We start from the raw sequence: 20,926 nt of genomic DNA on the forward strand, positions 1-20,926 counted from the left end.
ACATTAATACATTTCAGTTGCAATGTAATGTATTATTTATAGTAAGTCTTGCATAAGTCAATCACATAAATCTTGAACATAAAAAGAAAATTTAAAACTATAGGAAATATATTCTCCAGGCAATTGTTAAGGTTGAAATAAGTAATCACAAATAATGTAGGTTCAAAAAATTCCAAACTATTCAAAAAGGAAGTCACTAGATATCAAAAAAAATTATACAAACTGAAAGGACAATGCTTTGATCTGAAAAAAAAAATACCACGAGTGTGTAAAAGTAGTGTTTAGAGAAAGAGTTATAGCTTTGGATAGAATCATAACTGAAAAGTGAAAGGACAGGAGGCTTGGCAGTGAGAAGGCATCTATTCAAAAATCCATAAAAAGAACCAAGTATACTCCAAAGCAGCAAAAGAATGGGAATTATGGACAGTTCCAAGTTCATAGAAAAAGAGACAAATTATGACTAGTCTGTGAACTTTAATTGCTGTGTTTGAGGCACTAGCATCCTATGAGAGCAATGGAAGTCCAATTTAACACTAAATGTACGTCCATGTTAGAAATGCAGGTGGATTATCTATACCCTGGCTTCATATTAGTAATCTATTTATGCACAGATATTAAAAAACACAGATGACAGAGGAAATAAAAAACCAATTACTTTTTGAAAAGCCTAACAAACTGACTAACCTCAAGATTTAATGAAACTACAGATAAGGGAAATTGTTTCAGAAAAGCAAGGATTAAGACTGGTAGATCCTGGGAGGGAGGGCTGGGGAGTGGGAGGAGGGGGGAGGGGGGATCTGTGGGTGGTATGTAGAGTGAGTAGAAAATTTCTTAATAAAGAAAAGTCTAAAAAAAGACTGGCAGATCCATTTGACACCTTACATGCTATTTGACACATTAGATGATAAGTGCATGTCCCTTTAAAGCCACAGATTATCACTCCTAATGCAAAAATATTCTTTTGTTTGTTTGTTTTTGTTTTTTTTGTTTTTCGAGACAGGGTTTCTCTGCGTAGTTTTGCGCCTTTCCTGGAGCTCACTAGGTAGCCCAGGCTGGCCTCAAACTCACAGCGATCCGCCTGGCTCTGCCTCCCGAGTGCTGGGATTAAAGGGGTGCACCACCACCGCCCGGCCCTGCAAAAATATTCTTAAAACTAAAAAAATCTATTATTTTTAACGAAATTAAATTTTAACTAGAAACCTTTCATAATGACTATGCTCATTTCAGAAGCTTCCCTGATGAACTGTATCATCTATTTCATAAAGAAATAATACAAATCGTACCCGAAATTACAAATAGCAAGGAGAGGAAACGGTATTCCCTATCTGTGGGACACTGATAGTATTCAGGTACAAAAGAGCAGGCAGAGTTACCAAAAGGATAATAAACTACAAATTACCTCTCATAAACACCTATGCAAAATCCTTAACAAAACAATTGCACACCAAACATAGCAAAATTTAGTAAACAACAGTAATAAACATCAAATAAAGAATAGCAATTGAGTGCACGATTCTTCTACTATACAAAAAGTCAATCTAATTTTCCAATTTACATAAATTAAAGAAGAAAATGGAGCTTATGGCTATGTTTAAAGATACAGAAAATTCACATGGCAACATGGCTTATTTGTGATCGACACCCTTAAAGATGCATTCCTTTTTATTTATATGTATTTGCATGTGCCTCTTGGAGTACATGTTCACCACATTTGTCCAGGAGACCATTGAGGCCAGCAGACGGCCTGATTCCCTGAAACTGGAGTCATAGGTGGTGGTGAGCTGCCATGTGAGTACTGGGAAGAGAACTCAGTTCCTCTACCAGAATAGTAACTTAACTACTTAACTACTGATCCATTGCTTCCAGCCCCTGTGATTAACACTTGTAACAAACTGAAAATGAACTTTACAATCTGACATGCTATATACAAAAAGATTAGCTAATATCATTCTCTGTGGTGAAATGTTATTTTTCCTCAAAGTTGAGACAGGAAAATATTCTTTAATACATGCAAGAAAAATAATAAAAGTCAAGGCTATGAAAAATATAAAGAAAATGAATGGCACTATTCATTTGATGATATCATTATGTGTGTTGAAAATCCTTTTAAATCTGTTAACATACTACTAGAACAAAATTGAATGTGCTTTTAAATACTAAAACAAGTAGAAAATGTAAAATTAAAGGACAAATTAAAATTAAAGATACTAATTAGTTTAGTATCTGTCCTTATTAGTTTAATGTCAACATCACACAAGCTAGAGTCATCTGAAAGGAAGGAACCTCAATTGGGATCATACCCCCATAGACCTCCAGCTATCCCTACATTTTCTTAATTAGTGACTGATGTGGTATGTCCCAGTCCATTGTTGTTGGTGCCATCCCTGGCCTGATGGTCCAGCAGTCTATACAAAAGCAGGCTGAGTAGGTCCCTGGAAGCAAGCAATTAAACAGCACCCCTCCATGGCCTCTACATCAGCTCCTGCCTCCATGATTCAATCCTCTTTGAGTTCCTGTCCTGACTTCCTTCTTTGATGGACTAGGATGTGGAAATGTAAGCCAAATAAACCCTTCTCTTCCCAACTTGCTTTGGTTTCATCAAAACCAAACTAGGGTGCTATCAAATTTCTCAAATATTGAAGGTTGAATCTAACAAAATATATGTAAGGCTTCCTATTTAGTATCCCACAAGATGGCCAGGTTCCTCTGAGGATTATCAAGGAAACCCAACATTCACTGGCAGAACCATTTCCTAAAAAGTAAAAATTAAAAAGCAGAAACAGAGGAAAACAACACCTGTCTTGTGGTCAGTCATTGCTGGCCCTCAGAATCCCCCCTTTGAGGAAGGGACTTTTAATATTTAACTATTCCATTATAAATGAAGACCCCATGGGAATAGGAAGAAGCAGAGTGCTAGAGAGGTCCCCAGAAATCCACAAAGATATCTCCACTATAGACTAGTGGCAATGGTCGAGACAGTGCCTGAGCTGACCTAATCTGGTGATCGGATGGCCGAACACCCTAACTGTCATGATAGAACTCTCATCCAGTGACTGGTGGAAGCAGATGCAGAGATCCACGGACAAACCCCAGGTGGAGCTCCAGGAGTCTAGTCGGTGAGAGAGGGAAAGAATTATATGAGCAAGAGATATTGAGCCGGGCGGTGGTGGCGCACGCCTTTAATCCCAGCACTCGGGAGGCAGAGCCAGGAGGATCTCTGTGAGTTCGAGGCCAGCCTGGTCTCCAAAGCGAGTTCCAGGAAAGGCGCAAAGCTACACAGAGAAACCCTGTCTCGAAAAACCAAAAAAAAAAAAAAAAAAAAAAAAAAAGAGAGAGATATTGAGACCATGATTGGAAAAAGCACAGGGACAAATAGCCAAACTAGTGGAAACACATGAACTGTGAACCAATAGCTGAGGAGCCCCCGTGGAACTGGACCAGGCCCTCTGGTTAAGTGAGACAGTTGATGAGCTTGAATCTTTTAGCAGGCCTCCAGGCACTGGGACTGGGACCTGTCCTTGGTGCATGAGCTGGCTTTTTGAAACCTATGCTGAGACACTTTGCTCAGCCTTGGTGCAGGGAAGAGGGGACTAGACCTGCCTCAACTGAATCTACCAGGCTGGGCTGACTCCTCAGGGGAGACCTTGCCTTGGAGGAGGTAGGAATGGGGGATGGGTTTGGGGGGTAAGGCTGGGAGGTGGGAGGAGGGAAGATGGGGGAATCCGTGGCTGATATGTAAGATTAAATTAATTATAAAATAAAATATTTATAAAAAACACTAATATTTATCTATTCCTTCCAGAAGAATACCTAATGGCAGCACATGGGGTATATTTCATGATCAAAATTTATCATTCTATGTAGTCAAGTTGGGAAGATATGTTTAGGTATTTTGAAAGATAAGTGGTCCCCAGTACTGCAGAACTGCACAGTTCTGCTATCAATCCAGACTTTTTTTTTAAGTGTTCCTAATCCAGATGACCCATTAGCAAATGACTAGTCAAGCAGTAGTGGAAGACCAATGAAGCTCAAGCCACAGAGACAGCTACCACATAGACTAGCCTGTATGCCAGGAATAACATTGAAGTTGATCAGACCATCAAGTGTCCATCACTTCTCCTGTTCCACCAAGACTTCATCCCTTTTTTGTTTGTATTTAACAGATTCAGTTTTAGAAAGATCCACAGAATAAATGCTCAGGCATCCTCATCTTTGGTGATGACCTGCACATTAGCAAATCTATGTCTTGCCCTGATCCACTGTTGTAAAGCATGAGCAGAGGCTGGAAATATCATCAGGATTGTTGTGAACTGTTTGTAAGCAGCTCTTTGATGTGTTTTCCCATCCTGGTTTAAATACAAAGCACTGTGAATGAAGGTAGTTGTCAGGATTAGCTGCCTAGGCTATGGGTGTGTTTATCTTATATCTTAAGGGGGAAAGTTGTTGTATTTTAATTTTGTGTTCTCCTCCCCCTCCCCCTTTATGGGACCTCATGGCAGTGGTTAAATGCAGCTAACCACTTCTTTAGAACGTGCTCTTTAGCCAAGTCGAACAGTAGACACTGTAGATGGACAAGCTTGATTTCCTGCACCAAAATGGGAACATTAAATAAACACCTCAGCCCTCAGTAATAATATTGTGACTTTGCTGTCAAGTGTAGATTCTCTGCCCCTACCCACACACCTCCAAAGAAAAGAAAAAAGCTGGTGACTATTTTCTATGGCTTGTCTGGAAACTTCTGTAAATTTTACATTTTAATAGAACATTTTTGTTACTCTAAAAAAATAAAAATAAAAGATAATGAATTTAATGAAGAGGTAATGGGTCAATGGAGTAATAATTACCAAGCTAAGCATATGTATGTTCAATTGGTTTTCAGCCAGTGTGAAGCAAACAGAATAGGGGGAAAACTACCATTTTAATCAGTGGCACTGTAACAAATAAGTGTTGTGGGGAAAGAAAATAAACATTCTCTTCAGATTCCATCTCAAAAATTCAAAGTGGGTCATGCTGGAAATCAACACAGAACCACTACAAACAAGGAAAATCTGTTCAAAACAAAGCACAACTTCTACTTCTGCCCAACATGAACAAAGAGAGATTAAATTTACTCTCCTCGCTGAACCAAAAGCCACAGAAGACACGTGAGAGAACAATTTTGAAGACACTGAAAACTGGAGAAAAAAAAAAAAACCAGTGATCACTGCCTTGAGAGAAGGCAGGACCATGCAGAGCCCCCTCATCAAGGGGGCTTTAGAAAGCAGAGCTTGGAATACAGAGCTCAAGGGATGAGGTAACTGGAGGGTGGTCCATAAAGAGAGAGCTACCAAATGTCTTGTTATGCTGTGAGTTTTCCCACTTTCCTCCCTGAAGGTTATTAGATAAATCTAGTTACTTGTTCTTCTTCTAGCCATCTTACACAGGCTCAAAACTGAGAGGTTGAAATAGTCAGTGTGGTGGGCTAGTGTAAGCCATTCTTTACCTCCTGATGGCAGTGAGAAAACAGACGGTCATCAGAAACACACATGGTAGCTATGCTCCCCCTGTGGATGGCTTCGCTTTTCTATATCACAGTTCAGTTCCTTTTATGTTCTCTCCTCAAGCACAAAGACAGCAAAGTTACTTGGTGCCAGCAGCTGCTCTGTTTCATGCTCAAACTGACAGCTGAATTTTAGCAATGGATGAAATCACTTTTGCTGGCAAAAATGAAGAAGGTTCACAGAGCCCTTTACTACTTGAGCTGGAAACTTTATAAGGCATATGACATATATCCACCCATCATTTCCAAGCTACTTGTAAATTAAACAATGTCACATCTGTTTGGAGTTAAAATGGTTCTTTCCACTGCCTTTCCATTTCATGTTCATGCTCCCCATTCTTATAAATGTGTACATGTGACCACTAAATTGCAATTAAATTGAGATAATTGTAGTCACATCATTGTTTCTTTTATAAAAAAATATATGTTCTACATATATCATTCCAGATGATATGTAGAAAGCACTCACTCTATATGACATGGAAAATGACTGTCTTAAAAAACCGTACTCACACAATTCATGACTTCAACAATAGATAGTGAATTTGCATCCAGCAGACATTTTTATGATCCAGTAGAGAATAGAGAACATTATATCCATCCTTCTCGAATATATTCTACTATTTTTAAATGCAAGTTCAAGGGATTTACAAGTAAAGATATTGGTAAACAAAGTAAGGATAGAAGAGAAAGTAAAGTGTAATGTGAAATTTATAAACTGAAGGTCAGAGTGTAGCCACAGAGTTACATAGAACCAGCAGAGGTGGCCTTAGGGACGTGGAAAAGGAACCACATGTTCAAGAAGAGACCACTGGACAGTTGGGGTTGGACACATCAATGGGACTTCAGTGGGGCCATCAAAACCTCAGTGAGAAGGTAGACTAAGGATGTTTCCTGTTTGCTCCAAACTATAAATATTTCTCTGAAGTTTGTACATATTTTCTGCTCACAGAGTGAAGTTTCCAAAGGCTCTTGGTGATTATGTCTAGAATGACTAAGAGGTTTTTTTTTTTTTCTTTTTTCTTTTTTTCTTACAGACTCTGTCTGCAAATTCACAGAATCAATGTGTACTAGTCTGAGTACTTAGGAACTTTAAAACGTTTTTTTTTTTTTTTTTTTTCTCCATGGTGGTTTATCACTGTTTGTCTCATCTGTATGAACCTGGGGAATTAGGATTATAGTTTTGCTATGCTTTGGCTCTATTCCTCTAAATCTGTGTGTTGAAAACTTAATCTCTAGGGCAACAAGGTAGGGAAGTGTGTTCTCATGGGTGGGACTGAGTCCATGAAAGAGATCTGCCTTCAGAATGGATTAGGGTCAGTTACAGATCAGCTTAAATATGCAGGATGGAGCTGGTTCTCTCACACCCTGGCATGCTGTCTTGGGTGGTCATACCACCCAGGTCTGTGCTTCATGTGATTCTCTCGGCATTTGACTTTTCAGCCTTCAGAACTGTATACCAAATAAATTCCATTTCTTTATGCATTGCCCAATCTCTAGTATTCTTTTATAACAACACAGCAGAGACTTAGTCTCTCTTGATAATCAAAGCATCAAGTTTTCTCCTTGCAGCTCAAATGCGCTATCACACAGTATGATGATCTGTCCTATGGGCAACCAGCCTCGAGCCTGCCAATCATTCTGGTTTTATCAGCTTCTTTTTGCTCTTCACTTTCTCAGATCTTCATCCTCACTTGAGATGTATCAGGTCAGCGAGTGCTCCATGTTGACAATTTTCTTCTGAAGATTTTTGTTCCCTTTTTGTTTCTATCACATCTTTTTTTTCCCATCACATCCTCCCCTCCCCACCCCCAACTTTGAGTTTCCCCCTTTATTTTCCCAAATTTGGGTTGCTTTATTTCCACAGTACTCACTCAGGAAAAACACTATGCACTTTGGAACTGCATGGTGAGTTTTTGTTTGTTTGTATTTATAAGGTTGAGAGTAAAAGTGCTGAGGGAAAAAGATGACATGAGCAGGCTTTGGGGAGGCCGGTGCCTGTGGTGTGGCACCTTGTGCAGCCTTGGTGCGGCGGGGAGGGGCTTGGGCCTGCCTAGGCTTGGAGTGCCAGGCTCTGCTGACTCCCCATGGGAGACTGTGATTTGGAGGATGTGGGGATGGGGGGGTGACTTGGGAAGGAAGGCTGGGGGTGGGAGGAGTAAGGAGGTGGGATCTGTGGGTGGTATGTAGGGTGAGTAGAAAATTTCTTAATAAAAAAATGAGAAAAAAATTAAAAAGCTCACCTTACAACAACATAAATTTAATCCTCCAAAGATGTTGCTAAGTGTCCCTCCCTCCCATCACATCTTAATGTCTCTGTTTAAAATCATTCTCTCCTCTGCACATCCTTGTACTGCTGATACAATCCTTACTATGGTAGCTGTTGATAATACCAGAATTAGTAAGTGTCAGTATTGCAAATGTAACAAAGCGCAGCAATCTGACAATAGTGAACGTGTCCATGCTCACTGGTCAATCTGACTGTCAGGTACAGTTCAGGCGCTCTTCTTATGAACCATAGTTGAAAGATGATTTGACTGAGACACACATCTGTAGACAACTGCTTTCATTGTGTCCCTTCCAAGAAATTGAATCATCTTAAGGCATAACTCATATTCAATGTCTTTAGTATGTCACAACAGCAATCTTCCATAAGAATAATTCTTAGATAAACTTTTTTTGGTTTTCCTAAACAGAGTTTCTCTGTGTAGTTTTGGTGCCTGTCCTGAATCTCACTCTGTAGACCAGGCTGGCCTTGAACTCACAGAGATTGGCCTGGCTGTGCCTCCTGAGTGCTGGGATTAAAGGCGTGGGCCACTGCCACCTGGCTAGACAAACTTTTTTAAACCCAAAAATGGATTTTCATAAAAATTTCTGCTTTCAATGAGTGAATAGAAAATGTCCTAGAAATGTATTTCTATATATGATATGGGTCATCTGAATCCCCTGGAGAAATTTGTTTAGTTTCACATGTACTATCTTCTTCATATAATATAGACATTATTTGAGAATTTTCCAGAAGGATTTAATATGTCTTTGACTTAGAATTGCGAGCTATGGACTTTTGAGCTTTCTTTATTTCTTTCATTATGCTACAATCAGAAATACTTCGGAAAACAATAACTCTACAATTGTATGTACACCACACAGAGAGAAAGAGTGGCTGGGAGATTGCCCTGAGGTCGATCTATTTAAGTGTTCTTAGCCTTTGCCCCTGAATATAAGGGTGAATTGTGACTTCCAAATGGTTTCCCAAAAGCTGTAAGAAGTTCAAGAGAAGATGAGACAAACTAAGCTATTTTTGTAAAGTGAAGCTACATTTTTTTAAAAATTCTAAATCCCAAAAGTCTATTCACTCAAAGAGAAGGAATCATTAAATGTGGTCCTCACATATCTGGGGATTACATAAAATGTTGTAGTGGTCACTAGGTGTCATCTCTGAGTTTGCTTACTAAGTCACTCTTAACGATACGGCAAATAAGTTTAATATTCATACAAATTACAAGTCTAATGATGGTAGGAGTTCAACTAAGTCCTCATACAAAATCATCTCATTTCCATCAAGTGGACTGCAAATTTTTCTACCAAATGATGCTAGAAAATTTGCATAATCTCCAAATACTTAGTATGTTGCTTCTATGGAAATAATGATGTTCCCTCATCCCCTCCTCAAAATTCCACTGAGAAGGAAGATGCCTTCTCTACTCACTGTGTCAATGAACCATGAATTGAGTAAGTTCCAAAGGGCGACTGAGAGAATTACAGCCCAGGAGTCACAAGCAGAGCACTCTAGGTCTGGTAATATTTTTTTCCGGGTGCCATCTTATATTTAAATGTAATACTTTAAATTATTCCTTATGCCAATGTATTAGTGAAAAAAGTAATGTGTTCATGATTTACAAATGTGTTTCTGCCTATATAAAGGTATATCTGAAAGTTTTATTTTAACCATTTAAACATTTAATGACACTAACCTCTTACTAATACTCCAATACTAAGTTCAGACTTAAATATTGAGAATATAGTGAAGCTAAAAATGTTGACACATGCCTGTAATCTTAACACCAAAGGGGCTGAGGCAGGAGAAATAAATGTCTCAAGAAATGAGAAAGTCAAAAAATGCTGTATTTTATTTGTTCACACAAAGAATGGTCCAAAATCTGGAGCCAGGCTTCCTTATCTGTCCATTGACATGTCCCTCATGGGGAAGGTTTGTTCCTGTGTATGTGTGATGAATTTTGATGTTGAGGTGTGAAGAATGGATTTAGAAATTTGGAAAGATAGTGCAGGGAGTTTCAATGCACACTTTCTCTAATGCTAACTTACGTGTCATAGTTCCTTGGTCAAACATGGCTACAATACTAGAGGTGGTATTCAGATTACGTTAGCTTTTGCTAATGTTCCTCTTTAGTTCTGGGATCAAGTCCAGAACATCACACTGAACCTGGATGCCTGCTCTAGTTTCCTTGACAGTATGATGATTTCTCAGTCTTTCTTCGTTTTCCATGACTTTGGAAGTTTTAAGGAGCAATGCTTAGTACTCTGTAGAATGTCTCTTAGTTTGAGTTTGGGTGATGCTTGCCAGGCAATTAGACCAGTGTTATGGACTTCAGGGGAAAATCCCAGGTAAGTTTACTAGTTATCTTCTCATCACATATCGCTCAGTACATAAGGTAAATAAACATTATTGCAGATGGTATCACTTTTATCAGTTAAGGAGATGTCTGAGGGCCTTTTGTAAAATTCTTTCCCTCCTACATTGGTTCAACATTAGTCATGAAGTCCAGCCCACATTCAAGCAATGCAGGATTCATTTTATTATGACCTTTTTACTTAGTGACAAAGTTAATTTTGTAAATTTCAACATAATGCATTGATGCATTTTCTCTAAATGTGAATCTATAGTTTTATAAAAAATTAATTTTACCATAAGTACCTTTTACTCCATACTGCCTACTTTCTCCTTATGTATATCTAATGTAGGGTAACCTAATCATTACTAAGGGGTAAGAAACAGTTAATAATTATATAAATATATGGAGAAAAGACTGGAAGAAACAGCCAGTAAGAAACTGTTAAAATTGCACTCAACACAGTAGGAATTTATCATTAACCCAGTGAGTGTTACTTCTGACTGTGTTAGACCTGAAAAAATCAAGTTCAAGGAACATGAATAGTTCCACAAATTTTGTCCGCAGCAGAATTTTAAAGAATGTCTTATAATTACAGTTTTATAGCATGTGCTTTCAACCACCCTTATTTTTAATGACAGACACTGCAGCTAACGTTCCCAAATCCAAGCATGCACAACTGTATTTGCTTGAGCTCAAAAGCTACGCTCCCCTGGATTTTAGCCTTTCTAACTCAGCTACATGAACTCTGACCACAGTTATGAAAGTGATCTCGTAAAAAATTCACTGTGCTGGAAAGTAGATATTTGCTCACCAGAGCATCCTCTCCCCTGACGTTTCAAAGCAGCATCCTTGCTCTCAGGTTTCCTTGTTTAAGAGGTGGCAGTCTCCAGGTAATGGTTTGTGCTATACAATTCTGAGACTACTGGAAATGATCTTTCTCAAACAACAGTTCTACAGATGTGAGATGTTCTCCCCCACATGCAGCTTGAATCTGGAGGCACTTGGAGTATGAAGTACGAGTCTTTACTTTATTGGCTCTCTGTGGGTTGTTTGGTTTCTTGGCAGGCGTGTTTTGCATGTTGAATATTCCCCATGAATACTTTCTTTTTTGTTTAGTGTTTTGTGGCCTCCGGTACTAGTAGGTAACCAATAAATTAAGCAAAACAAATTAAATATCCCGTTCTTCATGCTTCGGTTGTACACCTTTAAGAGAGAAGTATTTAGAGCCTAAATTTTCTACTTAATTGACTAAACTCTAAATTTTTGTTTTGCTTCTTATAAACCCTCAGCAAGTTTGTGATTTCCTTTGAGGGTAGGGATTATCTTGTTTATTTACTCCCACAAGGCTCCATACAGCACTCAGAACAAAATCAAACTTCAAAGTGGCAAGAAGAAAATTTTTTACTTTAGGTTTTACTCGTTCCTAAAAATGTTGTGAAATGTTTGCCAAGAAATTAATACTGTAAAATCAAATCAAGGAAACAGTTCAAATACCTAATGGCCAAAAGATTCACTAATGATGCAGAAACCTTCTCTTATATGCCTCTTACACTATATACAAATGGCTTTTATTTACCAATGTAGCCATTTTCTGAATTTTCTAAACTTTGAATCCCAACATTAAATATGTCTGTGTGTGTGTGTGTGTGTGTGTGTGTGTGTGTGTGTGCACGCGCGCGCGCGCATGCATGTGTATGTTTAACTGTTTCTGCTCCTTCAGCTGTTCTCTGTGCCCGTTGTGCCAAGAAACCAACCAAACATGATGAATTATAAGCCCAGGTACACACATATCTAACCTTGCATGTTTTCCTATTGTATCCCTCTTTCTTCCCATCTCCCCAAGCTTGGCTCTTCATCACTAATGCATTGATCATTCATATTTTATAAGTACCATTTAGACAATAATATATACAAAATGGTGGAACAGGCAGGCATGGGAACGATATTGTCTGGGAGCCCATCTCAGTTGAGATCCAGGTGGAGAGAGGGAGATACATTCAGAGTTGAAGGTCCAAGAAGACTGTTGGAGACAGAAAATGAGGATGAAGAGTAAGGATGGGGGCTAAGGAAGACAAAAGAGTACAATATGCTTTGGAGCTGCTTGTTAGATGATAAAGTACATTGTCTTCTCTACTGACAAAGTGACAACACAACACTGAACATCTGATTGGAGGGGAAAGGTAGTTGATGGACTATGACCTAAAAAGCAGGCTGGGCTTTATCTTTGTTTTTGTTTTTTTTTTTTTTTTTTGGTTTTGGTTTTTTTGGTTTTTTTGTTTTTTTTTTTGGTTTTGTTTTTTGTTGTTGTTTTGGTTTTTTTGAGGTTGAAAGTTCTGTAGAATATTCAAAAGCATGTTATTTAGCATTGATTAGGCAAGATTCTGTGTTTTTTTTTTTAATTCCCGTAATGTCCAGTACATTATCTTCAGTTTTTAATAACTATTTCCTTAAATAAATAAACAACTATGAATGAGAGAATAAGTAAATGATTGTAGTCAGGTCCCCAAATAGCAGAAAGATGTTTATAGCTTTCCATACTCCATCCTCTAAGTTGGCTCATGGTCACCGCCAGGAAAGCAAGTCCTTTGAGGCAGCGATGGACATATTCCATTTATCATTGCCATGGAAAGAACTAAAAACAAAATAGACTTTTCACTGACCAGACTGTTACTGTCCACCTTTATTTGTTCTTTAATTTTCTGTTTATTAAATTGTTTTCTTCTTCATCTGACTTTTCTAAATATCACTACTGGTATTTCAAAGATTGAGAAAATCTGTAAAGAAAGGCTGTTCCTGGCAGAAGGAATCAAAGTAATACAAGAAAACTCGACTTTAAGTTGGGTTAGGGGTGTTAAAGGACAATCAAATGAAATGTGCCGTGACATAACTGAATATAACTGTTCTGTTAAGTTTTGAAATACTTAATAGTCTTGTGGCACCACGACCAACTAGGAACTTAAGAATTTAAAATGTCTTCTTCACAAAGAAGTGTAATCCTTCACTGCACTTTTCCCCTCTGAGGCAAATAGCTCTCCACTCAGTAAATACTTGATGAATTAATAAACTTATCCATTGGAACAAAGCTGTGTGCATGCTAACTCTGGCCTGGGTAAGTCACTGCATTTTGTTCTGAACTAATACAGATTCTATGTTGGAGTAGTATTGGAAAGCACACGAAACCTTTTTCAAGAAAGTTATGCTTCCATGTCTGCGAGTTATGAATTGATAAATTGCCTTGCCTTCCCACAGCTAAGTTTCATCCAAGAAATAAACATGGCAGCACCTATCTCCTTAGGTAAGGATCAAAAATGATTGTGAGTGAATAATTTAGCAGTCCTAGTCCTGTAGGTCATGGTAACTGCTACTGTCTTCTCGAAGAGTACTTGATGATTCCCAAAGAAATAAAACAGAATCACAGATTTGTAACATTGCACTTCTGTGATAAAAATAAATAGCAGCCGAATACCCATAAATGTTATCTTGACAAAGAATGAATGATGCTTTGTCATTCTGCCTTCTCTATTCTGATCAATCACACATGATTTGCTTTGAATGTATTGAAATCCAGGGCTCTTTGTGCAGATACTCAGTGTCAGCAACATGTGCCTGAGTTACTCACAGGATTTCAAGTCTGATGAGGTCCTTGCCCAGAGACTGTGCAAGTCTAGTAACTTCTAGGTCCCAGACAATTCTGGTGAGGGCTGCAGAGATGGCTAAACAGGTAAGTCTGTACAGAGTTCTCTGAAGAGGACCTAAGTTGCTGGCACCAGCAGTAGGCAATCTGCAACCTCTCGCAACTCTAGCCCCAGAGGGATCGGATGACCCTGTCCCAAGCTTACCAGTAGCAATCCATACTATTAATTATTCTTTTAAAAAAAAGATTTACTTTTAATTATGTGTGTAAGTATGTGCACATGGGCAGCTAACAGTCCTTGAGGAGGCTGGGCAGCATGAGTCATCAGTCTCCTAGGTGTCCTTTCCTGCACAGGTAGACAACAGGTGCCACTTAAAGACAGGAAAGCATGACTCACTGTTCTAACTTCGACCACTTTCACGAGCAGGAATTCAGGAGGGAGACAAAAGCCCCTGTTATTTCTTTGGCAGCTCTTTTGTTTGTTTTTTTTTTTGACTCTGCTTATCTCCAAATTAGATAAAGTAGCAGAAATAGAGGCAAGGTTTCTAGGGAGGCCGAGATAAGAGAAAAGTCTGTGAAAACGTTGTGCCCGGAGTAGGACAGATGCCTCCTCATGGGAGCACGGAAAACTTTTCTGTTTCCTGGGCAGACAGGCCAGAGGAAGACGCAGACTCTCTAGTCCCTGTTTCATTTATGTCCCCAAAGGTGTAAAACCGAATACACTTTATTTTACTCGAGTTAAATAGTAGTGTTATAGGAGGTTTTCAAAGTATTTTTTCTATCAACCAATATTAAAACCTTAGATCTCTTCCTAGGTGATTGACAAGTGCTTATCTTTTGTGTTCTCCTTTCAGTGAGCTGTCGTATTTTGGCTTACAGACTTACAGAGAGCAGATTAACAAAACAGTGAGGATGACTTGAGACAGGAACAAGCAAAAGTGACAGGCAAGCAGCGGGCTGATGCGGGGAAAGAAAGTGTTGTTTAGGGGGCAAGAGAATGAAAGCCTACTGCCCGGGTGCTGTGTGACAACCGGAAGTAGGTGAGCATCAGTAACTCAGCACACAGGGTCCTCTATGCTGTACCAAAAATAAAGCTTTCAATCCTATTAAAGTGGATGTTGTATTTTACAAATATACAATAGGGATTCCCATTGCCATTTCTGTAAGTAAACAATCTAGAAAGAACATGGGAATACATAAGCATACCCCTCAAAGACTCGAAGTGTTATCCCTTAAAAACGTGTAGAACATAAGGAGGAAGCTGGCTTGATTGTGCCTATGTAGCTTTCTCCCTGTCATTCTCTCTCCCAGCAGCTTCGTAGTTCCCCAACTGAAACGATCTGAAATTGTTTCCGTTCACCGTCCCAGCTGACTGTTGTTTCTGAACTCAGTCCAGAATTCTTCTTATCACTGCCTGAGGCTCCATAAATCAAAGTTCTGGGAGTCCTTCGCTGACCTGTTTTTAAGAGCTGTTTACAGAGAGTGGCGCTGGTGTGCATTTGAACAGCAAACTAGTGTGCAGAGACTCAGTCAACAGAAACTGTGGAAGAAAGCTTCGCTCACTGGTTTTCAAAGTAGTTCAACAAGGCTGGAGCGAAGGCTCCCAGGGTACAAGCGCTCGTTGCTCATGCTGAGGACAGGGCTTTGGTTCCCAGCAACCACTTGGGACAACATCCCTAACTCCAGTTCCCGGGGATCCAACGCTCTCTTTGGACTGTGAGGGAACCAGACTCACATGTGCTGCATGAAACACTCATACTTATAAAGTAAAAATAAGTATTTCCTTAAAAGGTAGCTCAAAGTCCCATTGTAGGGATCTTAGGATTAGGAAGAGCTGAGATTCCCAAAATATACAGAGTGAGCAACACAAAGACTAACCAAAACGGGCTAGTGTCAAGTTGGCAGGACATGGAATGTCCTTATTGAATGACCACTACAGTATAGTTTTATGTAAACTATACTTTATAAAAACAGAGCTCTAGAAGTTATCTGAGAAAAAAAAATCCAACAAGAAGGATGCTCATCACCAGCAGCACTATTGATTCATGTACTTTTCTAGCTCATCCCAAACATATCCCTACTCCTACCTCATAGGAGATGAGGTGGAATCAATGCAGAATAAACTATTTGCAAAAGTAAACCACAGCTTGAATACATCTATGTGCAAGTAATTTTGGTTTTTAGAAAGCACAAGATAATTTCTGAAATTAGTAACTACAGTTTAAGGATTATAAATATGGAGGTGACAAGATGGCTCAATGGCCACAGATGTTGGCTGCCAAGCCCGATCCTCTGAGCTTGACCCCTGGGAACTGCACGGTGGAAGAAGACAGGTGACTTGTGCAAGCCCTTCTCTGACCTTTACCTGCAGGGTGCATGCACACGGCGCCATCGCCCCCACACACAAGTAAGGAAATACGCATAATTTAAAAATAATTATAGTAATATCTACTGCCAGGCATAGTTCAATTTTGTGGTAGGGTTTAAAGTCTAGAAGAAAACATTTAATAGAAAGAAAAGTTCTCTGATAAATTAAGAAAAAAAATCTGTCAAATAAAGGGAAATTTGTAATTAGAGTATACAACAATTCTATATTTTTTTTTGTCAACCTTTACTTACAATTTTAAAGTTCATAGGTGAGAAGTATGTGTTAAAATATGCTGGCCATGCAAGCCTGGGAGAAATGTTCGGTGTCTCCAACAGCCACCTGATAAGTCAAAGATGACCTGAGATTAAGGCTCCAGGAAGAAAGCCAAATGCAGATCACTCTAGTCATGACTTAAGTGCCACCTTCAGGGAAGCCCAGAGGACAAAGGAAACAAAACTGACAGCCTTGAATAGTTCAGGTTGTTAACAGGGCAAAAAGTGTCAGGATGTGGAAATTGTAACATTTAGTGGAGATGGATAAATGCCCTCTCACTTGGACTACTTAACAGTACAAGCCTTTGATGTTGGGAATACTGAGCAATGGTGTACTGCAATTATTAAAAAACTGAAATCCTACAGAAATCAAGGGTTTCTGTAATTCTCTTTCTGCCCATTCTCTAGAAGTTGTACTCTGGTATGCTTTTAGTTACAGGCTTTACTTACCCAGAGAGGATCAACATTATAAGAAGTCCAGATTCAACTCCAAACTCTCAAAGTTAAAATGAATGCTATACCCCCTTTAAGTATTTTACAGCTCTCTTATATAATTACCTAGGAAGAATTAATATAGTGTGCAATACTGAAACCTGGAAGGTTATACTATTTGAAGAAATAGAATGAAGTTTAAAATGGTCTCTTTTTTCCCAATTGTTTCAATTGGACATTATGGTTTTCAAGTCTTTAAACTTATAATGAAGAGAACTGGAACATTTTGCTAAATACATGCAGAAAATAAACACAGGCCATTTTCTCAGCTTCATATCAATATATATAGAGAGAGGAACTTGTGACAACCAAATCTAGTAAAACAAAAACCTTTCATGGTTTCTAGTACTACTATTTAATTTTACTTCTAGTTTGGAGACCTCTGTAGTCTCATTTTCAGTTATGATAAGTGGCACAGAGAGTTCCATTCCAAACCTTACTGGTTTCTCTCAATGATCACTCTTTCACAGTGTAGAATGCTAAGACCAGAATACCAGCACCAATTTACTCCCCAAATTATATTCCATTTTACGTGTGCTTGTCTGCATTTGTGAATGCAGTTCTATGCAAGTTTGTCTGGTGTGTAGTTTGATGCGTGAAACACTGTGACGCTACAGAGCTGTGCCGTAGGCATCAGGATGCATTGTAGGACTGTAGGACTCTTTCTTAGAACACCCAACTTCTATCCTTTTATCATACTTCTCTTTCTTTAATTTTCTCATTTGAATAATTTTCTCATTTGAAGGGGGTCATATTGATGGCCTCTTTATGTTACACACACACACACACACACACACACACACACACACACACACACACCTTGGGGAGGAGCACATATCTCCTGAGTTCATTTACTATAGCTCATCTTATGACAGTCAGAATGACTGAGACCAATGAAACAGTAAAATCTTAAGAGGATGCATGGAAAGAGGAGTCCTCAATCACTGTTGTTGAAATTGAAAAACTAGTATATCCATGATAGAAATCAGTGTGAAGGGTTGTCAAAATCCAAAAGATAGATTTACCATATGATCCAGCTATACAACTCCTGAGCATGTTCTTCAAAAGACTCAGTGACCTACTATGGGATACTTGTTTGGCCATGTTCATTGTTGGTCTATTCACAATAAGTAGGAAATGGTAGCGACCTAGATGTGAATCAGCTGATAAATGGATAATGAAAATGTGGTACATACACACAATGGAATTCTATTCTGCTACACAGGAAAATGAAAATTTCAGATAAATGGATAGAACTGCAAACTATTATGAATTTAGTAACCCAGATCCAGAAAGACAAAATTTAAATGTCCTCCTTTGTTATTGGAGTTTTCTCCAGTCCTGCCAGGACACGTGGTCAGGACAAAACTCTCTCACCTGCCAGTCCTATAGCCACTTGGACCCAAGTAAACACAGAGACTTATATTACTTATAAACTGTATGGCCATGGCAGGCTTCTTGCTATCTAGTTCTTTTATCTTAAATAAACCCATTTCTATTAATCTATAAGTTGCCACAAGGCTTGTGGCTTACCAGTACTTTACATCTTGCTTCTCATGACAGTTCTCATGGATGGCAACCTCTCCTGCCTCAGCCTTCCACCCCCAGAATTCTTCTCTCTGCTTATCCTGTCTATACTATACTTCCTGGCTACTGGCCAATTAGCATTATATTTAATCAATCAATCAGAACAACACATTCACAGCATACAGAAAGACATCCCCAGCACTCCCTTATTTAAGGGTCTTATGTACACTTCAAGGATACTTATAAATGAAATTATGTAATATGTTTGAGACTGGCTTTGCATACTCACTGTAACTTCCTTACAACTAAAGATGCATGTACCAATGCAATTTTAAGTGTTAATTACTAATTAAAGAAGACAATTCTAATCCCAATCTTAATACAGCTTTAAGATTGCTAACTTTTTATTCTGTGAATGGTCTAGCATAGCTACAATCACTAAGAGGGTTTGCTAAACCCAACTGCAGCTTGCTAAACCTGCCCCTTGAGTTTCTGGCTAAGTACTTTAGAGATGGCCTTAGAATTAATACAGTTATATTTTTTTAAAAAAATCTCCATATGGCTGATGCTTCTGAGATCACTTTAAGAAGCACTGTACAAATTTATAATTAAGAGCCCATTATAATTCTCATTTGATTGTTCTGGAATAACTCATTTTCACTAATGCAGGACTAGAAATTGTAGATCTAAGAAAGAAGATAATATATTTCTTGGGCCTCTGAAGGAATCCTCCTCTAAACAGGCCATGTAAGTCAGACACAAAATGAACAAATGGAAAACAGGCATTTATAGAAGAGGAAATATAAATGGTCAATAAACATATGCAAATGATTTTCAGTAAAAATCAATAAAGTGTAACTTAAAATGAGCCCCTAACATCTTTTCAGTATTTGATAACATAATATGCTGGCAAGGGAACAGAAAAACGTGAGTATGATAGCTAGCAGTTCAGCTCTTTCTACGGTTATTGTTTACAACTTACCAAGGTCAAGTATGCTTCATGGTTGAGCTACTGCGACAATAGATCTCTTCTCCATAAACAGACAAAACGGTATTCACAAAAGTAGAGTTTAAAGTGGTTTGTTACAATTCATTGCAAAACTCAGCAAACCTAAACATCTATCTCTAAAGAGAAAATTAATTGATAGCTAGCATTCAGACATTTTCCCTAAAAAAAAAAAAAAAAAAAAAAAAATGTCATTCTTACTGAGTGTAGTGGTTCACAATTCTAACTGCAGCACTCAGGAGGCCAAAGGACCACAAGCCCACAAGCTGAGGCCAGAGAACAAAATTCCATCTCAGAAAAGTAAAACAAAGTGAATTCATTTTCCATCTATTTAGTAGAAATGTTTGGTACATGGTATGTCAAGCTCCTGACAAACTTGAGTTCCTGCCTCAGCTTCACTCCATGATCTACTGTGATGAGAACACATAAGCCAAACAGACCCTTTCCTTTCCAAGTTGCTTTGAGTTTGGTGTTTATCAAAGCAACAATAATCGAACTAGGACACATAGTCTGTCATTTAAAATAACATTTGAATGATACAAATAATTGCAAATAATTATTAATCATCCACATGTTTAGTTCTATACTAAGTGAATTGTATTTGTAATTATTATATTACAGCCCTATGAACTGAATCTCCTAAAATCATAACCGATATTTCCAAGTACTTATTATGTATGCTGGAGATTGTTTGATATTATTCAATAATAATAAAAAAATAATATCAATGGCTAATACTTAATAAAGTACTATTTTAGGCATACCAGAAAACCCTATGAGGCAAGTATTATTTTTCATGCATGTATTTCACAGAGCCCAAGCAGGTATTCAACAGACTTCAGTGAGAATATGAAGCAAGGTGAGGTCGGGAGCCTTTGCAGCCATGACTTCCTTCACTTGAAAAAAGATGAGGGTTCTTTCAAGAGGAGAGATCCATTGACAAGAGACTTTGTCTTCTGTCAAAAGTCAAATTCCCAGTGGGGAGGCTCAGGTTAGCTCCCTGTGGGGACGTTCCCTATCCTGTGTGTCTGTCACTTCTGTCAACAGTGGTAGAATCACAAAGTTCAGACCTAGTCCCTGGAGCCTGACCTCCGTGTGCTGACTGATCTCTGAGATGAGAGGAGCTGAAGAGCAAAGGGCACGAACACAATTCTAAGCCAGGAAGTCCTTCCAAAGCCTGTCTGTCTTAGGAAGTAAAGCTTTGTGGAGGCTGCTAATGGTGATTAGACACTCTAGATTCAATTAGGATTCACAAACACATCCCAAACACCTAGGCTGGGTCTGGCAGTACTGAACTGTGATTGTTCTATGAATATTTTAAAGTAGACTCTTCTCTTTTCCCAGCCTCAAAACAAACACAAGGATGTAAGCGTAGCAGACAGTATTCTGTCCTGCCTCTACAGATGAGGAAACTCAAGCTGACAAATGGCTGGACCAGGAGTGATGTGTTAGGA

Source organism: Peromyscus leucopus, chromosome 7 (assembly GCF_004664715.2).
Source record: "Peromyscus leucopus breed LL Stock chromosome 7, UCI_PerLeu_2.1, whole genome shotgun sequence".
Lineage (NCBI taxonomy): Eukaryota > Metazoa > Chordata > Mammalia > Rodentia > Cricetidae > Peromyscus > Peromyscus leucopus.